The 26,709-nt window shown below is 44.1% G+C and overlaps 1 protein-coding gene across 1 annotated transcript in view; it reads right to left on the minus strand.

The window, feature by feature from the left end:
- Window positions 1-12,859, minus strand: part of SGK3 (serum/glucocorticoid regulated kinase family member 3) — a 75,510-nt gene extending 62,651 nt beyond the window's left edge. The window contains exon 1 of the mRNA XM_066578995.1: window positions 12,704-12,859. The gene's annotated coding sequence lies outside the window, so the exon portion shown is untranslated. The remainder of the gene's footprint in view (window positions 1-12,703) is intronic.
- Between the last annotated feature and the right edge of the window lie 13,850 nt (window positions 12,860-26,709).

Here is a 26,709-nt window from a genome sequence, read left to right on the forward strand (position 1 = left end):
CAGCAGTGTCTTGTGGAACTACATGAATCATCCTCCTCCTGGCTCTGGCTCTATCCTCTGATGTCCCATGGCACCACTATCTGTCCTTTACAACAAAATTGCTTAGTTCTACTACTGTATTTATTTACAGAGCTTTGGTTCTGGTCCTATATTTATGTTAGGAGTTTGATTCCGTACAGTAGTTATTCACTGAGCGTGGGTATACTGCCACAGACTGCCAGTGGTATAACATATATTTTTAATTTTTATTTATTTATTTTTTTCCTTATGATGGAGGGTGCCAAAATAAATTCTGCACAGGGTGCCATCTAATCAAAAGTCCGTACTGACTGGGTTTCACTTTTACTTGTCTTGATTGCATTCATAAGTATGCACATTAAAGGGGTTGTCCCGTGAAAGCAAGTGGGGGTATACACTTCTGTATGGCCATATTAATGCACTTTGTTATATACATCGTGCATTAAATATGAGCCATACAGAAGTTATACACTTACCCACTCCGTTGCTGGCATCCCCGTCTCCATGGCGCCGACTAAAGCTGCTTTAGTCGCACGAACAGTCGCGCTTGCGCACCGAAGGATTCCTCTTCTGTCTACCTCCGGGCTCACGAGCTGCGTCCTGGCTCCTCCCTCCTCCCCTCCATGGGAGAAAACTGCGGTGCACCTTGGGAAAGGACCGGCGGCCATCTTTAAAAGAAGAAAAGAAGAAGCTGCCCGAACGGGGATGCAGGTAAGCGATTTTTTTTAAATAACAAAAGGGATTGTTTTTAACGGGGCACAATGTGGGGGTATGTAGAAAAAAATTTTTTTTGATTTCGCCGTGGGACAACCCCTTTAAGTAAGAATAAATTTAATGTATTTACTTTCATTCTTCTCTTATCTACAGATTAAAGGTGAGTAAGAATCTGTTTCAGTTTCTTATTTACCTACTGAAAAAGGTAGAACATAAGGCAATAGGTTAAACGGGTTGTTTGGCTAAACAGCTTCTTTTCAAATGTCACCTTACTGCATTCAGAATTTAAAAGGGCCACTCCACTTTTTTTTATTATACATTCATTCATTCATTCTGTAGCTACACATCCACACAGTATATAAAAGTGGGCCACTGTTACCTTGGTTAGCTATTTCTTTCTGTCTGAATCTCCCAGCTTTTCCTCTGACGGTCATGTGATCTCAGTTTTGACCAGTTCAGATCTACTTGGGGGGGGGGGGGGTGTTATGGGTTCATTTTCTATTTAATTTCTCAGTGTTTGTGATGCTGTTGCATGGATCTACCACAACTGCCTAGGGGAAGACACAGACACTCCTGTCACAGTTACAGATGATGATCACACAGCTCCTGTCACACAGTTATAATAGAAGAGGTCACAGCTCATCCCTCTGACTGCATACTCGTGGTCCGTAGCTTATTAATGTGAATATAGAAGGTAATAATTAAACTGTTCTCAGCTAATACTGTGCTTGATGCATCATGGGATAGAAGTGAAAAAAAAAAATCTTACCCTCAAAATAGGGCTTATTAAGCATCAGACAGGGGGCTGCACTGCAGGGAAGTGGCTGGAATACACAGCGGAGACCTCCAGAGAGTGATAGGCAATTTGGTGAGAGGGCAGGGATGGAAAGATGCTTTTTTACCAAAGCGCCCCTTTAACAATAGGACCCTAAATCAGTCAGTGAATAGCTAAAAATGTCTCCGGGACCCGAGCATGCTTGGAACAGGATCAGAAGTTAATAATGCGGAATAAGGTTTACTGAATCAAGGCAATGAGTTTCTGCCCCGACACTAGACCTTCATCTGGCCTATTACCTATGAAGGCCCTGTACTGGACCACAAACCCTCGATTCAATGAACCTTATTGTGCACTATTGACTTCTGATCCTGTTCCAAGCATGCTTGGGTCCCTGAGACATTTTTGGCTGTTCTATGGCAGGGAGACTGCTGCGGTCTAAAGGTTTCTGTAGGTGTTGTAGGGGTTGTGTAACAGTACTGGTACCATTATTCCATGTGCACTCTATTTCTTTTTATGTTGCTCTTGCCTTAAAGAATTATAGAGCACTTTTTTCTTTATTTTCTAAATCAATGAGGGCAGACAGCGGCTTAAAGGGAATCTGTCACTACCTAGGAGCACCATAAACTAAGTTACTGTGCTCATAGGCCAGGTTACAGGTAGTCTGGGGATGTAGAATTTATAATTATCCGACTCCCCGTTTCAGAAGTAGTGAAAAAAAATTATCTACTATATATACACATACGCACACAGTTCTGTGTAAAAGTTTTAGGCAAGTGTGGAAAAATGCTGCAAAGTATGCTCCTAATATATTAAGCAGACCAACGACCCCAAACATACAGCCAATGTCATTAAGAACTAAAAAATAAAAAAAATAAAATCTTATTTGTATTTATCACCCCCCACCAAGCTGGGTACTCATTTTACTGACCACGGAAGGCTTAGCCAACCTTGAGCCGGCTACCTGGACCATGCAGGGATTGCACTTGCAACTTTCAGGTCAAAAGCAAGAGCTTAGGACGGCATTTCTGCTACCTTAAGGCCTCATGTCCACTTGAAAAACACAATCCGCGTAGAATCCGCGGCGGATTTGCTTTAAATGGTATTTTTTTGCATGCAGATATCCGCACACATTGCTATCAATGTGATAGCAATGTGGTCGATCCACGCGGAATCCGCGGCAGAATGGAGCATGCCGCGTTTTTTCTCCCGCGCGTGAAAAACGCAATTCTTTTAAAATGCCATCCGTGGGTGCAAAAATCAATTTAATGGACCGCGGATGGCCAATGATTCCCTATGGGCAGAATACAGAAATCCTCAATTCCATTTAGCTAGTGGACATGAGGCCTAAGGCTCATAGCAATGTGTGCAGATATCTGCATGCAAAAAAAATACCATTTAAAGCAAATCCGCGCGGAATGTGCTGCGGAAATCCGCGGCAGATTCTGCGCTGATTGTATTTTTCTAGTGGACATGCTAGTGTGCCACACGAGGCTCAACTATCATCAACGCAAGGTCAGTTTTACATGGCCGAGAAAAATTAGAGGGAAATCTGCCTGAAAATACTGCTTTTCCTGAAAGTGAAGTATCTGGTTCTGTGGTAAGGTTATCATCACCCGTAAGGCTGCTTTCACACCTGTGGTAGGTCTTCAGTTTTCCTGCTCTATCTGGAGAGCAAGAAAGGGAAATATCCTGGCCGAATGGATCTGTTCGGTTTACGCTCAGCTGCCCAACATTTTACTATTCTTCCGGTATTCTGCAACGGAACCTCCAAAAAGGAGGTTCCCGCACATATGTGAAGGCAGCCTTAGACATGCAATGACTGGGGGTGTAAACTAAAAAGAGAAAACTCCAAATATGCAAACTGTACAATACATGAAATCTTTGAAGCAGGGCACCATGCAAAAAGGAATCATCATCCTAAATATTATCTCCCGACAACACTGTATTCTTCATTCAGATCTGTGTATGTTCCGCTAATATAACCCGCATGAGTCTTGTTTTAGCAACTGCTCAGTAACCCAGCAAAATATTGAAACCCAGCTGTACAAACCGCCACATGAATGAAACACTGCATGCTGAATCATAGCCGAGCAGACAACATCCCCATGAACACAAGGTTTAGGACCACGTGCTCTATGTAGCAAAACAGGGGTGGTGCCTTTGCTGCTGCTTTAAAGGCACACCCTCATCAACAGTTTTTTACATGTTAACAAGCAATATGCAACTACTACATATAATAACAAATACGAATTGTTCCTTTTCATCATAAAATGTTAAAACTGTACTTATATAAACTAGTTTCTGTCCAGTGTCTGGAATTTCTATGTGTATACTGTTGACCAGGAAATTGTTTGAGGTGCTGACTCAGCACTACATCTCCCCCACAAGTTCTCCAACTTGTAGTATAGAATTTTTTCATCAGGCAGAGTTTTTTTGTGATACTTCTTTTACCACCATGGTAAGAAATAGTAATTAATAGTAAATGGTAACCAATTCCCATCCACACCTTTAGCGCATGCAGCTGATATGAAAGGGACATATGAAAATATGAAACGGTTAGAAAAATAAATAATATATGAAAAATATAACTGGAATATCTGTGGAGATTTGAAGGCCATTGCTTTATTGCTTGGAATACAACTTGGGTCACTAAATTCTGCGGTTTCTTATGTCGATGGGACAGCAGGAATAGGAAGTCGCATTCCTGGACATTGAATTTGAACTGTATTTCACATAATGTTGACTTACATAAGTACTAATTTTATAAAGCTTGAAATGTGCGTCACAAAAAAGACAAAAAATTGAATTCAGGAGGTGAAATACTACTAGAATCACCATTATGCTTGTGAAAGAAAAAAAAAGTTTTAATTTGTAGGTCAGCATAATGTAATGCACTGCACATTGGAGAACTCCTGGTACTCCTTCCATGGTGAAGTGCATTAGATTAGTAGAATTGTAAAGGACCTCATTAGAAGGCATGGGAGCACCTTTTCAACACTAGCAATAAAGTGACCACAGAAGAACTGGACAGACCACCGTGTGAAGCCAAGACCAGTGATTGGACATTGCGTTTGTTGCACCCTGCTCCAACCTGTAGTGAATGCATGCTCCAGTCCCTCGCAAGCAGCCAACACCTCTTCATCACTAGGGAGTTCTGGAGACAAAAGTTGCAGCACAACTCCTCTGACTGCTCAGTGCTTCAAGAAAATGGGAAAGCTGGGTTACAACTCAGTGATGATATGTTCTGAGACCACATAGAGGTTGGACCTACGTACAATCATGCAGAGAAGAACTGTCTGCTTCTTATAGAAACCCCTGAGCCGTCTCCTATGTCATTGCTGAGTAGTGGTTGCGGTAACCATAAAAACACATGATGCTGGAATTCTATGCACCATGTGTTACTATGGTGCTATAATATTAACACGTTCAGTCTTCTCCAAGTTGATGACATGGATTTAAGAGGGGTCAGCTGCTTGTGAGGAATGGGTAAGGCAGAAGGTGAGCATCTGAACTAGATTAAGGAGCAATGAAACTGATGGATTGGTCTAAAGAATCACATTCTTGTTTACATCACGTGGCGTGCTAGGTGCCTGAGGCAACCAGCAAATTGACCCCCCCCCCCCCCCCCAATAAAAAAATTAAATAAATTATCTACTATACATACAAACACAGTTCTGTGTAAATGTTTTAGGCAAGTGTGGAAAAATGCTACAAACTGAGAATTTCTTTTCAAGGATAGGATGCGTCTGATTGACTCCTAATATATTAAGCAGATCCACGAGCCCAAACATACAGCCAATGTCACTAAGAACTAAAAAATAAAAAATCTTGTTATTTGTATAGCGCCAACTTATTCCGCAGTGCTTTCAAGTAATTTTCATTTATTTACCCCCAACCAAGCTGGGTACTCATTTTACTGACCACGGAAGGCTGAGCCAACCTTGAGCCGGCTACCGGGACCATTCAGGGATTGCACTTGCAACCTTCAGGTCGTGAGCGAGAGCTTACGATGACATTTCTGCTACCTTAAGACTCTGCGCCACATGAGGCTCAACTTTCATCAGCGCAAGGTCAGTTTCACATGGCCGAGAAAAATCGTACAAGATTTGTGCATTGTGAGACACAAATATGCACCCCATTCTTTTGAACAGAGTCATATACATGAGCAATGTTTTTGCTGCATGTTCTATCTTTTGCTTTCCTTGGAACACATCATCCATTATTGCACGGCTTGTGATATGCACACGAATGGGATGCATGGTTTTCCATTGGAAACAATGGGAAACACTTGGCGATCCTTCGACGCGACCAAAAGCCAAGTCAGAGTACTGCTACTTTACTGAAGTAACGGGAGGTGTGTTTGGCATAAAGAGGCATTGCAGTGAAAAGGCATATTGACGAGCATGATAATGGGCCACGTTTCTTGGCCCAATATCACGCTTGCCCATAGGTTGGTAGCCTAAAAGCACAGGGGGTCCTGGAGGTGATGATATGACCCCCATAGAGCCCTTATCTAATCATCGAATAAGGGTTCTCTCACACAAATTCTTTTTTTTTTAGCGCACTACGGGCATATCTCCCACATGGGAGCACACAGCAAGTACGCAATGAATTGGATACTTGCTGCATGCCGACAATCCCCATACACTACCTTGATGTACATGTGTGCGTTTATGTGTGTGCCATGATAACGCATACCTCAATCATTTTTTGCACGTGTATTTTGCGTGCTGTGTGTGAGAGGCACAATGGAAAGTAATGTAAAGAAAGGTACCACGTATTAATATTCCACATTAATCTAGTAAGTAGTGCAAGTTTGCTTTCAATCAGATAAGATCTCACTTGTTATCGCTGGAGGTAACTGCACTGTAATCACCACTATGTAGAGCCGGTATATGAATTTTATATGGTGACTGCCTTATTCAGAGGTTGCTAGAGCTGAGCCGCTATATCTAAGCCGTCATGTTATAAATGTTCTCTTATAGATATGCTGGGTTCTGGTGCATTATGTCTCCACCGGAAGAATGGGTGGAGACATGGGTTGGGTGACTACAGTGACAGGGAACACTTAGCTTACGCCCCAGTAGCATGTTAGATGTCCCCGATGCGGTGTGACAGCTCTAAACTGCTCCGACGTTATGCCCTAGTAGCATAGTATATGTCCCCGATGCAGTCGAGGGCCATACTGAGAGCTGAAACCTGCTCCATATGTCCCCGCTCCGGCGCTGCGCGGCTATGGCGAAGAGTGCACTTACACTGGCTGCATGTTGCCGGCTATGGCAAGGAGCGGACTTACAGTGGGCGGCTCTGCCAGAGACAGGACTGCCAGCAGGAAGCCGCTGTGGGGCTGTGCTCGTTGTGGCAGACGGCTGATAAGGGGAGACGGCAGCGGAGACTGACAGCGTTAGAGGGCTGCAGAGGGCAGCGACGACAGTTACAGCAGGACCGCCTTATTGGGGGAATGGGAGGGGACATACCAGTCCGGCCACCAGATGTCGGAGCTTGTCATGGGGATGGGCGGTGAGATGTGTGCAGGCAATCCGCAGACTGACAGCGGGGCGGGGTGATCAAGGGGACAGGAGTGGACATACCAGTCCGGCCAGCAGATGTGTAAGCTTGTCAGGAGGATGGCCGGTGAGAGCTGTGCAGTCAATCTGTACATCTGAGGGCATGGCCTGTCACTAAGCCCAGCCAACCTATGTCTCCACCCATACATCCGGTGGAGACATAATGCACCAGTACCAATATGCTGTCTCATATCTATAAAACTTATTTGTGGATGTATTTTGGGGGGTTGATCACAGCTGGTAGCCTTGCAGAGTGTGTAGAGCGAGGGAGATTACTGGGGAGGCCAAGCTGAACTTTTGCACCAGGGTCCATGAGCTGCATCCTTGGCCATAAATGCCATGATATGTGTGTGTCCTTTCTCTGAGACCCACACTTACGTGGAGAACTGATGAGGCTGTCACCGACCCATCTGGTGAGACTGTCACCAGCTACCTCCTCAAGGCAAAGAATGAATAGAGTCGCGGCTGTGCCTGTGCACAGCTCTTTCCATTCACTTCCTATGAGTGTGCAGAAGCAGACAAGCACGATTACTTAACTATTTCCGTAACTGCCAGAGAAGTAATTCGAGAGAGTCATGCACGTGCACCCACCTCTCCATTCATTCTCTGCCTCAAGGTGCTGGCTGCCTCATCAGATGTTTAAAAGGTTAATATATAACAGCAAGTCTCAGCAGCACATAGTTAAAATAGAAAAAGGTATTAGTGTAACTGTTCAATTTAATTAAAAAGGACTTATACTCAGGGACTTGCATGATAGCATTGTCTTTGTATTAGTAATAGCCAAAAAACTTATGATTCTCATTTGCCCGAGCTGGTGACGTCATCAACAGCTCATCCGCTTGGCCAGCCCGTTTAGACTGTACAATTCTTGTTAGTCGTCGGCTCGCTTTTAAACTGAACGATTATCATTCCGTTTTGCTTGTTTGAATGAATCATTCCATGTAAACGCAGCATAAAGAACAACTATCTGGCTTTTATTTAGTTGGTATTATTTTTAAACTTTAACCGTTTGCTAAATCAGCTCCCAGACCCCTACTGGCCAACAATTCGGAGCCAATAGATTGGAAAACGATTACTTAGTTTGGCGCACATGATCTGCAGCAGTTCACTAGTTTGAATCTGCTGGACCCTTGTGTAAAATCCATACATAAAGATCACCTGCACTATCACTTTGGAGCGCTCCGGCTCTGTTGGGACATTTCCTGCTCCTTCTGGTAGCTGACGACGACCCCATATATCACTACATGGAGCAGTCTTTAGTTTCCGTACGGAGACGAAAATGGCTGATGCGGAGGAGTGCTCCGAAGTGAAAGAGCAGGTAATAATAATAATAATCTTTATTTGTATAGCGCCAACTTATTCCGCAGCGCTTAGTGATCTTCAAAGGGTCCCGTGATTTTTTTAATCATTCGTTATGTACCCTCCAGTACATATAAGTGAGCTAGTATTACCTTGGATTCCTTTCTATCTGAATCTCCCAGCCGGTCAACCAGATCAGATCTACTTGGGGTTATGGATTCATTTTCTAGTCAATTTCTCAGTGTGAGATGCTATGAAATGGTTCTACCACAGAAACTAGTTAGAATGGGAAACAGACACTCCTGTCACAGTTAGGGCTCATGCCCATGAGCGTGGCAGGATATGCCAACGGATTTATGCCGCGGGAGTACCGCGATTAAAAACAAAAAAGTACCTGCTAGCGATTGCCGAATTCCGCGATCTCCATTATTGCTATATTAATGGAGACCTCCCGCGGCATGAATCCGTGGCAAATAGAACACGCCGCAATTTATTTCCCGCTGTGGAAATCCACAGTAGAATTCAGCATGTGAGCATTGGCAGGCAGAAAGCTATATGGTTCAATAGAACCTAATAGCTGTGGAATTCACATGCGGATTTCTGATGCCAGAAAGGCGGTAGAAGTCCGTCCATAGGCATTCACCCTTACTGGTGATGATCACACAGCACCTGTCACACAGTTATAATAGAGGAGATGACAGCTCATCCTCCTGACTGTATACTTATGGGCTATAGCTTATTTAGGTGAATATAGAAGGTAAAGAATTAAACTGTCCTCCCAGCAGATACACATGGTATAGCCTTAGCTAATGTTGTGTTGATGCATGATGGGACAGATGTGAAACTGAAAGTAAAACTCTCACTGTCAAGATGGTTCCTAATAAGCATCAGACAGGGGGCTGCACTGCAGGGAAGTGGCTAGAAGATATGGAGGAGACCTCCAGAGTGTGACAGGCAATCAGTTGAGGGGGGCACGGATGGATAAGTGTGTTTTTTGCAGAAAATTTTGTCCCATGTAATCGGTCCTTTATGGATGCTAAAGTATGACATATACTATCAAAATGTCATAACTCGTTTGTGGTAAATGCGTCATGCCTGTTCTGCTTGTAGTCCGACATGTGGTTACAAGTCCTGCAAAAGCCCGTTCAATTACTTGATTCTTATTTTCTGTATTAGCAAGCCCATTTTAGAGGCTGCTGGCCTATTATGAAGTTTTACCATGCAGCATTAATTATACATTCTTAGTAACCATTCCCACCCTTGCTTGCAGCAATGAAAATTCCTATCAACTATTTGTAATGGTTTGTCTTGGTGCCAATGAAGAGAACATTCCACTCCTTCCAGTGACATCACAGCAGTGCTGGAATCCCCAGCTCACTGCAGTTATACATCAGCAGGATACACTGTACCCACGCGGCGGGTTTACGACTTCCACACAAGTATATCCTGCCATAATATGCTATATTCCCAGAGTATTCTGTATAAAATCCAGCTGCATGCCAAGATTTCTGGTGGAGTAGAAAAAAGTTCTGCGATAACTAAAACCACCCAAGGGCGAAGATAGCAGGAAAGCATTATGTAAGCAGCACGGTCCTGAACTATACGGCCAAGTATTTGGGGTCAATAACCTACACCAGATGTAGGAACAAAGTATAACATAAAAAGCAGGGGCAAAACCTGTAGTAGCAACTACATATGCAAGACCGTCTCCGATACAGAGTGCGCCATTCTGTAAATGCACTGATATTTTGAGGAATATGATATACAAAATGACAATGAAAGCAGCAACTTTGTTCCATTCGGTACAAGCAGAAATAAAGATACATGCCACCTGGATGTACAGATGTGGCAAAGTTCATGCCCACACAATGTCTCATTTACACCAGCGTTTAGCCTGCATTCAGGCTTTCCATCTCTCTGTTCCGTTTTTGGAGCAGAGAGATGGAATTAAAACGGAATGAAGATCTCAGTCACATGGGTGTATGCATTTTCGATTCGTGAAAGTCGTATCATTTTCACTGCATTTAGGAGTGCGTATTTAGTGCACTTTTTGGTGCCTATACATTATTTTTTCACCAACATGTTGCATCTGTATGCAGTGCGTTTTTCACATGCACGAAAAAAAAAAAACATACAAAAAAGGCTAAATTGATGTCACTTTCTTTTTCATACTGTCTTTAGCAACATGAGCCAAAAACACAGTAAGCACACATATTACATGCATATTCACGGAGGTTTTTAACACTCTTATAGAACTGAATGTGCGACTTTGGTCCGTAAATATACGTGTAAAAAAAGGCAAGCCTGAATACCCCAATTCAAAGCAGCGGTGTTATCTGCGGTCAATATTATGTCTGTAAAAAAATATGGACGTAATAGGAACAGAAAATACGCCCGTGTGAATGAGGACTGAATCCTGTTTTTACCGTCATTGATTTTACTGAGGTTTTTAAAAAAACAGACTGCACTATTTGTTCTGTTTAAGGGTGAGAGTCCAGGGGCAACTATGAAAAGCGCAGCGCCGGCGTCCACAACCGGAGAATCATAGCGATTTTCCGCTCGCGGGATTTAAATAGCGGCATGCTGTGATTGCTGCAATTCTCCGCCGTGAGCCTATCTATAGGCTCATCGTAGAGACCTGTCAGCGCTCCCCCCTCCTCCCCCGCAGCAGAATATCGCTAGTGATATTCCGCCTCAGACCTGGACAGGGGGCCTAAGGGTATGTTCACATGTTGCTGATTTGTTGTGGATTCTGGTGTAGAGCATCAGCAACGTGTGAACAGATGCAAAACTGAAAATTTTGTTTGCATTTCATTTTTTGAAAATGGAATTGCTTAATTGTTAATTCTCTTTAATTCCATAAAAAAAAACTTTGCAGCATCTCCTATTTTGGTCTGTATTTACAAACCAAAATCACCCATTGAAGTCTATGGGAGGGTTAAAAAAACAAAACTCAGTTAATACACAAGTAGCATGCGTATCTGCTGTGTTTTTTGTTCATGTAGCTAGCAGACATCAATTTATTATTTTCGCTGTATGCTAAAAACATTGAGTAAAAATAAAAAACAAACGCACTACACACATGTACATGCAGTGAAAACGGTGTGATTTTCATGCACCAAAACTGCATACGCCTGGGTGAATGAGCCCTTAATTCCATCTCTCTGCTCCAAAAATGGAACAGAGAGCTGGAAAGCCTAAACACTCGTGTGAATGAGCCCTTAGCAAATGAACTGACAATACAACAAAAGCCATGAAAAAAAAGTTAATGTTTGCTGGACCTGTGCATTGAAGGGGTCATATCAAGATTGCACGTTATCCCCTATCCAAAGAATAGGGGATACCTTACTGATCAGTGGGGGTCCTCTGCCTGTCACTGTGGGGTCGCTTCTCCCCTTGCAGTGATATCAGAATGAATGGAGTGTTGGCTGAGCATGTGCAATCGGTGCTCCATTCATAGTCCCATTGAAAGTGAATGAAGCAGCTGTGTGCTTGCACAACCAGTGCCCCATTCAATCAGCTCTTCACTATGGGGAGTTTAATAAGCCTGCAGTGAGGAGGAGATGGGAACACGGGAACCCCATTCTTGGGATCAGTGGGTGTCTCATGCCAAGACCCCCCGCCATTTTCCAGAATGGGACTCCTGTGTGCTGTTCTGTCTGTCACTGTGGGGGTCACTTTTACCCTTGCAGTGACATCAGCACGAAGGAAACACTGGCTGAGCATGCTCCGTCAGCACCCCATTCATTTCAATAGGGCTGACAGAAATACATGAACGATTGCCGCTCATCGCAGCCCTACGAAAACTGAACAGAGCACACTTGTGCGACCAGAGATGCATTCAGTCTACGCCTCACTATGGATGGGTGCAGCCACTCTACAGCGAAGTGAATGGGACCCCCTCGATCAGCAATTAATACAAAGGGGATAACTTGCAATCTTGGTAAAACCTAAGATAAACTTTGTAACATCATATACTCTTCACTCTATAGCTTCCTCATTAGCATTATAACAGTGCAGTGCGACTATGGCTACTAGCAGCAGTACCCATCCCACCCGGTAAGTACTTTTTTACAGTGCTGACTTTTCCACTAAACTTTGCCCTAACTTTTCACATGGGTTTCCCAGTCTAGGAGCTACAAGTTTCTTCTACATCTTCCATAACTTTCCCTAACTAGCAATAACTCGCCCCATACATAGAAGGCTCAGCAGCTCCTACAAACAGCCTGCTCCTATGAAAGTGGAAAAGTTTTGTAAATCCAAGTTACATGTTCCTCCTATTCCTGACTTCCATGGAGCAGAAAGGGTAAATGGGGAGAGTACATACCAAGCAGGCGCCCTGTGTGTGAGGCTTGGGCTCTCTTCCTTTTCCTGGGGTTTGCCTACTACAAGCTATGTGTTTACAAGTGTCTCGGTCTTTTCTGACGTGTCAGCAGAGCTCCTCCTGTGAGCAGGCTGAGCCATCAGAGAGCTCACATACTATTAGTGCAGCCTGCAGTTCATGTTTCCTGTTAGATTTACTCCACATCCAGGAAGCCGCAGCGCAGAATATAAAACCGGTCAGCTTAACTCTTTCCTACAAAGATATTCCAGGCATGTATATGCAGATATTCCGGGAAGAGGAGGAATTTAAAGTAGGATGTGAGAAAACAAGAAAATGAGCTGAATAAGGAAGTTCGGCTGCTTTCACACCTGCGTTAGCGCTCGCTTCAGGGTTTCCAGCTCTGATCCATTTCTGCTTTCATTCCGTCAGATTTCAGTTTTTTTTCACAGAGAAATAACACTGCAGGCTGAACTACTTTCCTGTAAAAAAGAGACGGAGACCCAGCAGAAAGGAGGCAAACAAAAGAACTTGTTCGCTTTCCGTTTTTTTTCAAAGTTTTTTTCTGTTTTATTTTAGTTTCTCTCCTCCAAAAACAGAGCAAAAGGACGGAGACCGTGAACTGAGCCCTAATTGCATTGCGGAATCCGGAATGAGCGTCCGCCTTCTAAATTCCGCAGCAAATACCTGCCATAAGCATACAATGTAAGGGCTTATTTATCGGTTTTCACACCGAGCCGATATACAGTGTCCTTGTCTGCGGGGGGGGGGGGGGGGGAGGATGGAAGAGCCAGGAGCAGGAACTGAGCTCCCGCCCCTTGCCACTATTTGCAATGGAAGGGGCGGGATGGGGCGGAGCTAAGTGCCGGTACTTAGCTCTGCCCCCATCTCGCCCCCTCCTATTGCAAATAGTGGAGAGGGGGCGGGAGCTCAGTTCCTGCTCCTGGCTCTTCCATCCTCCTCCCCCTGCAGACAAGGACACCGTATATCGGCTCGGCGTGAAAACCGAGCCGATATACGGTCGTCTGAAATAGCCCTAAAGGTGAGTTTTCATGCCCACGAGTGGAAATCAGTTGTGATTTTTCGCTCACGGGGGGAAAGTCGCAGTGCGCTCTATTTTGAGCAATGGAAGCCGTCCAATCCGTAGCCCTTCCGCAATCATCATTGCGGGAAGGTCGCAGGATCCGTGTCAGAAAATGCTGCGCAAAACTGCTGCATTTTCGAATGCAATCTATAGCGTTTGACAGCGGTTTTTAACTATTATCACTGTAATGGGTGATGAGGTGCGTTAAAAAGCGCCAAAATGCGCAAAAATAGAGCAGACAGCGCTTGAATAACTCGGTGTTAGAAATATCGCATTTGAAAGCTGGTCTGCGAGGCCCAATTGAAATCAATGGCGGTGTTGTTCCGTGGCTAACGCAGCGTTCGGCAGCCAAGCTAATCAAGGTAAAAAGCGGGGAGTGTGAGAGCGGCCTTAGTCCCCCTTCACACGCGTGTTTTTGCACACATCAATTGGGATGTGAAAATGCACACGCAATATGCTAGAAAAAGCATGAAACACTGCATAATTGTGCAGGAAAAAGAACACATCTAGAACTCATTTGACTAATTAGCCTTTCAATCGGTATGTATTTATTTGCCGCGCGCAAATGAACATGCCTTGCAGGTGCAAAACGTACAGTAAAATACGACGATGCGTGTGCAAAAAAAGCAACTCCCGCAGTGAAGTGGTTTTATAGAGGGAGGGGGCTCATTAACCCTCTACAACATGATTACAGGAGTTGTCAAGGCAGTTAGGGGCCTAAAAACCTCAGGTCCTGCCATACATATGAGCCAACTATAAGCTGTCTTTCAAGATTAGGCCTCATTCACACCTCAGTATTTGAGATGTAATTTTTATTCATTTTTTGAAGCTGAAGGAGTAGATTGAAGAAAAATAAGTATAAATGTCTACATCAGATTGTTTTGTGTCTACTCCCATTTTTTAAAAATCAGATTAAAAATACTGATCAAAAACTGTGGCGGAAATGAGGCCTATGGGGTTATTTACACGAGCGTATATCGGACGGCATTTTCATGGCTGGCTGATATACACTTACATCTAAGCATTTCCCCCCTTCCCTCCCACTCACTGGCTCTCTGCCCCTCTCCTCCACTCTGAGTGTTTTGCAACGGGAGTGGGTGGGACAGGGGTGAAGCTAAGCTCCAGTCCCTCCCTGCCCCTTGTCCATAGCCAGCAATGGGAAGGGGCAGGACAGAGCAGAGCTTAGCTCCACTGCTGTCCAGACCCTCCCATGGCAAATGCCGGACTGGAGGAGAGAGGCAGAGAGCCAGTGAGGTGGAGGGAAGGGGAGGAACTGCATAGATGGGAGCGTATATCAGCCGGGCATGAAAACCTGACCAATATACGCTCGTGTAAATCAGGCCTTACACTGAGGGTATAATACACTGCAATACAGAAGTATTGCAATATAGAAGTAATCAGAGGATCATATGTTCAATTTCCAAATGGGACAAAGAAAAAAAAAGATCCATAAATTTTATAGACAAATAAAAACTCTCTAAGGGCTTATTTACACGAACATATATCTATATACAGCTAAGCTCCGCCCCCTCCCATTGCAAACAGCCGAAGGGGAGGAGAGAGAAGGTGAGCCGACGAGGAGGAGGGAAGGGGAAGACGGCTCAGTTGGTAGCATATATTGGCCGGCCGTGAAAACGGCGGTCGATATACGCTCATGTGAATAAGCTCTAAGGCTGCCTTCAAACTGGCAAGGGCGATATCACGCTCCCCACCATGTGAAAGCCCCATGGATGCGGGGTGTTTTCATGTGAAAGCACCTCGCATCACTGCCGGGCTGAAGGAATCCCCAGCTGCAGCTGTCACAGCCACAGCAGAGGATTGAGGAGTCCTCCCATTGCTTTCAATGGGGCCGCCCTGATGACAACAACGGGCTGCGCTACGAGATCTCGCAGCTAGATAGAACATGCTGCGGTTTCATTCCCGTATTGCGGTGCCATGCAGGAGAACATCGCTCATGTGTATGACCCCATTCAAAAAAATAGGGTTCATGTTTGTGTGAGTTTTGTGCTTCTCGCAGTGCACAAATCCTGCATGATTTTCACGCCAGTGTGAAGACAGCATAAGGCTAAATACACACAGCTGAATGTGATATCGGTCCGTGAAACTCGGCCTGATATCGCGATCGCCAACGTGTGTTTTCACAACAATGCGAGACTTGAAAAAAAAAAAAACCTCCTCTTATCACTTCTGTTTTAATATTCCATTGAAACAAGGGGCAATGCGTTCCAAGGATAGGACCTGCCATGTTTTGTTTACCGCACCACATCGCTCATGTTTATAACTCCATTCAAAAGAATGGGGTTCATATTCGCATGAGATTCTCGGCTGAATGAAACCGGCCTAATAAGGTACAAAAAAGCTTTTTTTCATAAGGGTGGTTTCACACAATTTTCGCACGATGCGAGAGGGAGTAAAACAGCAGATTTATGAAACCAATGATTTTCAATGGTTTCCTTCACATTAGTGATGGTTTCACTGATGCGATGTTGCAAAAACAAAAACTTGCAGCATGCACTATCTTTCTGTGATGTGTGATTTTTATTGCCATTATGATATATCTGGTGCATTTTAGACAGTATTAGTAAACAAGCCACATTGTTTTTTTGTGGTGTCTTTCCTCACTTTTAATGCAATTTTTTGTTTGTTTTCCCGTTTCATGGAATTTTCTATTTAAAATGCAGCATGCAGATATGGCTCTTTTGGGCACTTTCCTATAGACCTCTCTGCAAGAAAAAAGGGATAAGAAGGCTGAAAAAACATATTAGGTAAAAAACAGCACCTGAGAAATGCTTGTAAAAAATGCATGCAATTCATGGCGTTTTTTCACAAGCATCAAAAAAGAAAATTCTCCAACAAAATGCAAGAGCTCCGTACACACTGCAGTGGCTCGCGATGGTACTGCAGGGGAACAATATTCAAGTAAATGGGAACTGCACCTGCTCTGTCATCTCGAGCTACTGCAATGTGTGCAAAGCTATGTGTTTTGGTTAACACATTCAAATAGGGCAGATTGAATAATACTTCCACATTGCCACCTATTGGAAGGCAGCATTCATTCAAGCCAAAGTTAGACTCTTTATACAAGCCTTGTAACAATGATTGGGAATTAAAAGCAAAGCCAGACTCCATGCACAGACAGCTGTTTCAGGGTGTTTGCTCTTCATCAGTGTACAGTAGGAGTCTGGCTTTGCTAGTTAGAAGCCTGGGACGGGGGTCAGAAACGCTATCTTTTCTCCTTAGGGAGAGCACCTAGACAGTGAGTGAGGAGACTCAAAAGGCCATTCATGCTCCACTGGGTATTATGCAAATAAGGGAGATGGAATAATATCTCCATAGTGCCACCAATGGCTCTATAAGCCCCAGTGATCAGATGATCAGTGGGGGACCTGGAGTAGGACCCCCCCATCGATCAACTATTGGTGGCCTATCCTTAGGATATGTAATTAACAGTTCAGCCCTAGAAAACCCCTTTAAGGGTCTTTTTAAATGGGACAACCTGACAGGCCGTCCCAGCAATGATTGTTCTTGTGCTTTTACATAGGAATGAGCATCGCTGAATGAACAGAGGTGGAGCGGACAAGAGATCATTCCGGCCCGAGTGTTTCCATACACAGTAAACAGGCACTCATTCATAAATGATCGACATCCTGTTTACACGGGCCGATCTGTCATTCAGTTTCATGCATGAATAAACTGAACAACAAACAAGAAGCAAACAAATTCTCATTCGTTGAAAGCCCGCAACGATCTTGCCACGTGTGAAGCTGCACTAATCGGTTGTGGTTTCATGGCTTCGGGTAAATAAAGTTTATTCTTTATATAATAACAAGTTTTGTAACTTCTAATATAGTTTGGAGCTTATTTTTCAGTGTGATTGTGACAGTGTTCTGGTGCAACTGCGTTGTAAATAAGAGCATTCAGGAACAGCATTTTTTTTTTACACTTGCAAAGGCCATATTGGAGGACTGAAATCTATTGCAGCCTGGTTGTTGTGTGCCCCGTGTTGAGCAACAGGGTACACGCTGTACTCAAATTCCAAAGTGGCATACCGTATTCATAAAGGACATGTTATATCGAATACCTATGGCTTTAATGCTTCCATTACTCATACTTTTCATGTTATCTGCTTGCTGAATGCAAACATGTCCTTATCATGTGCTGACACAGCTCCAGGGAGCGCTGACATAGTGATCGGATAGCCTCAGTCACTTGGTCTGAGACAAAACAGGTAGCCTGCTCACCCAAGATGTGTCCAGGAATAAAAGAAGTCAAGGAAATTCCGGATCAGGCTTTGTATTAAAATCTTTTAAGTCTTTATTGCTTCATCCGTACAATCACGAACACTGATGACACAGCAGTGGTGTAAAACCAGACATACTGGCAGAATTCAAGGAGAGTTCTGGGCAACGCGTTTCAGGCCACATCCTTATTCATGATCAGTAAGGTACTGAAAGCCCACACCTTTCAGACTTTTACTAACTTCATAGTAGTGATTAAAATAAAAAAGAGAAATACAGTAATAGTTATTATTTGAAATGACTGCAGAAGGCCAATCCTCACTGAAGCATTGTAAATCCACATGAGAGATCCACAGCACACTCAACTTTGATTTAAAGTCAGTGAAAAATCTCTATTATACCCAAATTTCCCAGGCTCAGATATTAAGATAGAATTAGTATATAGTAAGGTTGGTTAGGTAAATACCGGGCATTTCTTTCACATTTGACCTTTTTCAAAGGAATATCTGTACCGCCATAGATAATGTGAGAAGTCAGCCAGGGCCCACTGAAGCATTGCACCCTGGTCATATTTTATGTGCATACAAATTATATTAATGCACTCATAATCTTCTTTTCTCCCAAAGATTTATGTTGTAGCATGGAAATAGTTTCTGATGCTGCAACAGTGCCCCCAAGTGGATATAATAATAATTGTTTTCTTGTTTTATTTTTTTGAAGAGTGACAAAATGTATTACTTGTTTTGTGTTTTTATTTCTATAAATTTGGGTTTCTAGTAATCAATGGATAATGTTATTAGGAGCTTCTATAGAGTTTTTATTTTTTCAAATGCAATCTTGAGGGACATGCTTGTGTATACGATGCCTGTGGAAAAAGCAGCATACATTAAGATGTTAAATGGGTTGTCCTGGATTGTCCCCGGGATAGGTCAAAAATAGTTGATCACTTATCGTATTCTTCATCAATAGTTGATTGTGGGAGGTCTGCCATTCAGGATCCCCACCGATCAGCTGATCGCTGTCAGTAGAGACAATGCTGGTAGCAGATAGCACTGTCTGCATTGCAGCAGTCCTATGAGAGCTGTGCTTACATTACCAAACAGGGCCGCTGCATTCTGGACAGTACTATCTCCTATCAACACTGTCTGCACTGATAAAGGACCTGGCGATCAGCTGATCGATGTGGATCCCGAACAACAGACCCCGCCTATCCTGAGGATAGGTCATCAATAGTAAATGTCCAGGAGAACCCCTTTATGGATATGTTCACATGGGAACTGTTTGCTACAGAAAATCCACAGCATATCTGCCAGAAATCTGCAGTGAAAAAAAGCCAAATGGTGCATGATTTGTGCTGTGGTTCATAGAAAGTATGGAAAAGGGTTGTCTTCATCAGAAGACATTACCAGCTACAAAGTAAGATTGCTTTCACATCTGTAGCAGAGGTCATGTTATAGGAGCAGGAAAGGGGAATCCTTTTGGCCAAATGGATCCATCTTATGATAAAACTGAACAGCGCCGAACAGACCCCATTGATTATAATGTAGACCGTTTGGTTTCTACTCAACTAGCTGGTATAAGACTGGCTGAAAAAGTGCTGTATGTAGCGCTTTTTCGTCTGGTATTTTGTGCCGGATCTGCGATGGAACATCTTAGGCCTCATGTCCACGGGCAAAAGAAGAATTAAAATCCGCAGCGGATTTTAACTCTTCTCCTGCCCGCGGATCCGCACCCCATAGGGATGCATTGGCCACCCGCGGGCGGATAAATACCCGCGGATGGTCAATAAAAGTGATTTTTTTAAAAATGGAGCATGAAAAAATCTGGACCATGCTCCATTTTCGTGCGGGTCTCCTGTGGGGAGACACAAATCGGAATTTACTCACCCGCTCCGGATCTTCCCTTCGCCGCGGCTTCATCTTCTCTCCGTCACGGCCGTATCTTTTTTCTTCGGGCCGGCGCATGCACGAGGCACGCAACCGACGTGCCCTGCGCATCCGCCGGGCCGAAGAAAGAAGATCCGGCCGTGACGGAGAGAAGATGAAGCCGCAGCGAAGGCAAGATCCAGAGCGGGCGAGAGGTAAGTTAAATCTTATTTTTATGCCTCATGTCCGCGGGGCAGGAGGGACCCGCTACGGATTCTCCATGTAGAATCTGTAGCGGTCCTGATTCTCCCCGTGGACATGAGGCCTTAAGGGTGCATTCAGATGACCGTATATTGGCCGGGTATTCACGCGGGCCGATATACGGCGTCTCTCTCTGCAGGGGGAGGAGGCTGGATAAGCCAGGAGCAGTGCTCTGAGCTCCCGCCCCCTCTCTGCCTCCTCTCCGCCCCTCTTCACTAGTTTCAATGAGGAGAGGTGGGACGGGGCAGAGTTAATTCCAGGAACTTAGCCCCACCCCTGCCCCACCTCCTCTCATTGCAAATAGTGCAGAGGAGTGGAGAGGAGGCAGAGAGGAGGCGGGAGCTCAGAGCACTGCTCCCGGCTATTCCAGCCTCCTCCCCCTGCAGAGAGATACACCGTATATCGGCCGGCGGGAATGCACCCTAACTGTGTACAAGGCTAATGAGACTGTTTCTCTCCATAGAGATAGAAGTTAAAAGTAAAACTGCTTAATCTAGGCCATGTGAGCAGGGAGAGGCTGGCGGCACTCCTTCCTTATGATTCCCAGCCTTTTTCTATGGTAATTTTCAAAGTATGTTTATCCAGAAACACAGCAGTATTTCAGAATAACACATACACCATATCTCCCAACTTTTCGGGACACATCATTTACTGTGTGACAGATCCATTTTCTATTCAGATCTATACATTTGAATGCTTTCAATTTAAATATTAGCACAAAATCATTGGAATATAGAAATGTTTATCATCCAAATTGCACCATATGATGGAATAATATACAAACTGGGGTCTCAGATACGGTATGGACCAATATGGTAAGTTCATTAATGCAAATCACTTGAAAGGTATCCATACACCCCTGCAATAGCCGCGCTTGTCGAAGTTCATGCTGTCCATAGTTTGTACAGCAGAAACTTGGTGACAGCTTCCCTTTAAATTGCAGACTCTTGAACGTAGGCTATTGCAGTTATCTCTGTTACTGAAATGGGAGAAGCTATTTTAAAAGTACTCATAAGTGCAAACCTTATGTAGGAAAGGAAAAAAATCTGAGAACAGAAACTAGAGTAATCATTAGCCCTAGGCAATAACAAAAATAGATGAATGCGGACGAGATGCTCACTCATTCATCGTACTTTATGCACCAGTAATTTTCCATTTACTGATATTTTTTGCAATTAATTTCTATGGTAACATTTAACTGTTAACTGAATGATATTGGGGGTTATTGTATCCATGGCAATAACAACCGAATTCTTCTGTTCGCCTCTGTGGTGAACAGGAAGGATCTTTGTTTTAAGTCACTTTCACACAAGCGTATTTGTAAACATCTGTAATATGAATATGAACCCGGAGGCTGGGTTCTCACAGGGCGGAATCCCGCCGAAAATCTTGCGGATTTGCACAGCGAAAAAACGCAAGATTTCCGCTGGGAAAGCACTGCTTCAAAACTCGTGGCACTTAGCCGTGGGTTTTGGAGCGGCTTTGACAAATCTCGTCCATATGGCTGGCTAAGTATGGGATTAGCGGCCGCAGGTGGATTTGCCGCAGCAAAATTCCGCACAGAACTTCTGCGGCAAATCCACCTTGTGTGAACCCAGCCTAAGCTGTTCTTTAACTATATGAATAGATAAAAGATTAAAGCCTCATGTCTATTGGCGGATAAGATTCGGCATGCAGATTTCCGCAGCGGGAGACATGCGGAAACCATTTGCGAGAGATCACAGATGTAATGGTTTTTCAGTGCAGATGCGCGAAGATGCACTGCGGACCATCAGCGCTGAAAAAAATCTGCAACCCCGCTTCCCAGCCTTTTCCCCACCTCCCTAAGTGATTTTAACCTTTAAATCTTCAGTGCATCCGCAATTGCATTTGCAGATTGTCCGCACTCATTGACTTTCTTCTTTTGTGGATAAAATGTTTGAAGGGTTTCTAAGAGATACTATCTCGGAGTACCTCAAGGAAAATAGCTGGATAACTCTGTATTAGCATGGGTTTATAAGGTGTGGCTCCTGTCAAACCACCCTGATCAGCTTCTACGAGGAGGTAAGTTCTAGACTGGACTGGGGAGAGTCATTAGACCTTGTGTATTTGGACTTTTCCAAAGCGTTTGATACTGTGCCGCATAAAAGTTAGTATATAAAATGAGAATGCTTGGTCCTAAACTTAACTCTAGAGTGGGTAGAGATTAACCCCTTCAGTGGCAGGTTTATTAGTCAACAATGCAATTTAATCTCGCAAGTATTTATTATGGAATGCAACAATCGCATTGCAACATTTTTTTGTAATGAAAGAATACATTATAACAATTTTGGAAAATAATTTCCAAAGTTTAGAGGAAGGAGATTTTCTGGTCATGCCACTAAAGGGGTTAAGGGCCCATTTATACTGAATGATTATCGTTTGTCATTCATTTTTGGCAGGCATAAATGTTAAACGATAATTGGCCCATGTAAACAGGCAGTTCATCTCTGAAAAACTGCCTGTTTACTGTGAATGGAGGCAAGCAGCCAGAAGAGATCACCGGCCACTCCATTCACTGAATGATTATAATCGTTATAATTATTGCTCCTGTATGAAAGCACAGGAGTGATAATTCCTAGGATGACTGCCAGGTGCTTTATTATCCTGTCGTGGGCTGCATTCAGACGAACGTATATCGGCTCGGTTTTCACGCCGAGCCGATATACGTTGTCCTCGTGTGCGGGGGGGGGGGGGGAGGATGGAAGAGCCAGGAGCCAGAACTGAGCTCCCGCCCCCTCTCTGCCTCCTCTCCGCCCCTCTGCACTATTTGCAATGGGGAGATGCCGGTCGGGGGCAGGGCTAAATTACGAGAATTAGCCCCGCCCCACCTCTCCCCATTGCAAATAGTGCAGAGGGGCGGAGAGGAGGCAGAGAGGGGGCGGGAGCTCAGTTCCTGCTCCTGGCTCTTCCATCCTCCCCCACCCCAGTGCACACAAGGAAAACGTATATCGGCTCAGCGTGAAAACCGAGCCAATATACGTTCGTCTAAATGCAGTCTTAGGGTGCATTCAGACGACCGTATATCGGCTGGATATTCACGCCGGCCGATATGCAGAGGGAGGAGGCTGGAAGAGCCGGGAGCAGTGCTCTGAGCTTCTGCCCCCTCTCTGCCTCCTCTCCACCCCCTTGCACTATTTTCAATGAGGAGAGGTAGGACGGGGGTGGGGCTAATTCACGGAACTTAGCCCACCCCGTTCCGCCTTCTCTCATTGCAAATAGTGCAGAGGGGTGGAGAGGAGGCAGAGAGGGGGCAGGAGCTCAGAGCATTGCTCCCGACTCTTCCAGCCTCCTCCCCCTGCAGAGAGAGACGCCGAATATCGGCTGGGCATGAAAACCCAGCCGATATACGGTTGTCTGAATGCACCCTTAGGCTGGGTTCACACAGCGCGGATTTGCCGCGGAAATTCCGTCCGAAATTTTGCCGCAGCAAATTCGCCTGCGGCCTCTAATCCCGGGGTTAGCCAGCCATGTGGACGAGATTACTCAGAAATCTCGGCCACACGGGAAGGCGAATCCATCGCGGCAAAGCTGGCGTTGCAGCGTGCATTCCCCGGTCGCAGCATGTCCATTCTTTTTTTTCCCCGTTACGGCTGCGTTCTCCTCTATGGGAGCATCGGCCGCAAAGGAAAAGCATGTGGCCAAGCCACTCCAAAACCCGCAGCTAAGTGCCGCCGGTTTCAAAGCAGCGCTTTCCTGGCGGAAAGCTCACAGTTTTTCGCTGCAGCCAAACCGCGAGATTTCCGCCGAGAATACGCAGTTTGGGAACCCAGCCTTAAAGGACCGCTACTGCTTTGATGTCTCCTATATACAGCACACAGAAAGAAAAGGAGATCATGGCATACTATGTCTCTCACCTTCAGCCCTAGGCACATGACCTTTTTTTCGGTTCGTCTGCTGTCTGAGCTTACAACTGACTAGACTCGGATAGTCCACAGCAGTCAATGTGTCAATTCACACATCAGTTTTTTCACATGGACACACGAATCACATGTAAAAAAAAAACAAAACACAGCATACCCTATTCATGATCCAATTTGCTGAGAAAAGTGCCTACTCAAGTCAATGGGGGTGCAAACAAACTGAACAGCACTCTGATACCGACTGTTTTTCATAAATCCATTGCTAAGAAATGCAGAAAAAAAGAATTGGGCCTGTTTATTTAATTTTTTTTTTTGCACACATGAAAAGAGGATATTACTGCAGTAAAGAAATGGACAGACACACCGCATACAGATGGTATATGGAGCTGTACTTAGACTTTAAAAAAAATGTCAGTTTTTTGCATATGCAACACGATGAGTTTTTATACAGTTAAGTGCCTTAAGGTACATTTACTCAGAGCGATAGTCGCCTGAATAATCGCTCGAGCGATTTCGAAGGACTGTTGGCCCTTGCATACATGGCTCCCAACAAGGCACTGAGCAGGAAGCTGCTCAGTTGTCACTAGTCATTCCGTTTCAGTTCACTGAAACAAAATGACTGCTTAGCGCTTCTTGCTCAGTGTAAGCAGGAGTTGCTCAATCTATGAGTGAGTCCTGTTTACTGTAAATGGAGGCAGGTGGGCAGAACAATCCCCGAAGCACTCTGCCTCCATTCACTTCAATGACTATCACTCCTGTGTGAAACACAGAAGCAGTAGTCGCTGGGATGGCTGTTGATCGCTTTATGCACCCAACAATTGTACTATGTAAAGCTACCTTTAGGCTTCAGAAGCAGCAACAGCATGGAGGACATTATACAACAGTACAAAACAGTGTTACTGCAAACCTAGCACTGGAGTGAGACAGTAAAACATTTATTAGAACCAGCAGCAGTGTTTCTCTGTCATTACTGTGTCTTGCTCTGAAGCTGCTTGCTCCTCGTCTTCTCCTCCATAGACTTTAATGGGCAGCAGCTGTAACCTGATTCCTAATTGAATTTAAATTCCATCTTTATCTCAGCCTCTCTAAAAATGGATCTTAGCCTTTTTCTCTAATAAGCAATATTACAAAGGCTCTTTTCTTCTTTTGTACGATTGATTTATGCAAAGTTTGTTGAATCAACCATGCTGATTTAAATTATCTTTACATGTAACTCTGGACTTTATCTGCACTTTTAAGATGACATCATGAAGTAAAAGCAATTAAATTGTGAGTGAGGAAAGAGTAATAATCAGGTAACTGATGATCAGATCCTGGAATTCCTCTGAACTTCGGTAAACAGAACAATATTTTTTATGATGTATCGGTCCTTTTGGTCCCTGACACATGGGTATTAACAGCTTTTTTGTATGGAGCTGTGACAGGACTCCTAATCCAATGCATTTTGCCTCAACTATACCTCTGACTTCAAAGAAAGGTATACCGAAAAAAATCATGGCATGCTCAGAATCAGGGTCACAGTGAGACCCCTTAGTAATTTATAGGCCTCATTTTGCCCCCTTAGTAATTTATAGGTCTTGCTATACCTTTAGTCATTTGTAAGCCCCACTCTCCCCCCTTAATGATTTATAGGCCCCATTCTGGCCTTTAGTAATTTATAGGCCCAGCTGCCCCTCTTAATAATTTATAGGCCCCTCTGTGTCCACTTACTTATTTATTGGCTCTATTCTGCTCCCTTATTAATTTATAGTCCCAATTCTACCTCTTAGTAGCTTATAGGCTCTGCTTTGCCCACTTAGTACTTCATAGACCCTGCTATACACCTTTAGTCATTTATAAGCCCCTCTGTGCTTCCTTAATAATTTAAAGGTCCCATTCTGTCCGTTTAGTAATTTGTAGGCCCCACTGTGATTGCTTAGTAATTCAAAGATACGACTGGGCTTCCTTAATAATTTATAAGCCCCTGTGTGCCTCCTTACTAATTTATTGGCCCCATTTTTCTCCCCTATTAATTTATAATCCCCATTGTACCTCATTTATAGGCCCTTCTCTGCCCACTTTGTAATTTATAGGCCCTGCTATGCTCTTTGAGTCATTTATAAGCCCACGTTGCCCCTTAGTACTTTATAAACCCCTCTGTGCTAACTTAATAATTTATAAGCCCTATTCTGTCCACTTAGTAATTTATAGGCCCTGGCGTGCCCCAATAGTAATTTATAGGCCCCATTCTGCCCTCTAGTAATTTATAGGCCCCACTGTGATCAGTTAGAAATTTGTAGGTCCTGCTGTGACTCCTTAATAATTTATAGACTGATGTGCCCCCTTAGCATTTTATTGGCCTCATTTTGCTTTCTTATTAATTTATAGTTCCCATTCTGCCCCATAGTAATTTATAGGCTATGTTGTGCTCTCTTAGCAATATGTAGACTCCATTGTGCTCCCTGGGTTAATAAGACCCCACTGTGCTTCAGTAATAAAGTAAAATAATAAACTCACTCACCTCCATCACGCTGCCACAGGATCCTCCTCCTCTGCTTTGGCCTCTTCTAGCCAGGATCATGCGGAATAACATGGGCAGTGTGATGACATCATTGTATCACCTGCATGACAGGAAAGGTTCCAGGCGGTGAAACAGTAAGTGCTCAGCTTCCCGCAATGCCACTATCACAATCAATTGTATCCA

Source organism: Eleutherodactylus coqui, chromosome 9 (assembly GCF_035609145.1).
Source record: "Eleutherodactylus coqui strain aEleCoq1 chromosome 9, aEleCoq1.hap1, whole genome shotgun sequence".
NCBI classification, from domain to species: Eukaryota; Metazoa; Chordata; class Amphibia; order Anura; family Eleutherodactylidae; genus Eleutherodactylus; species Eleutherodactylus coqui.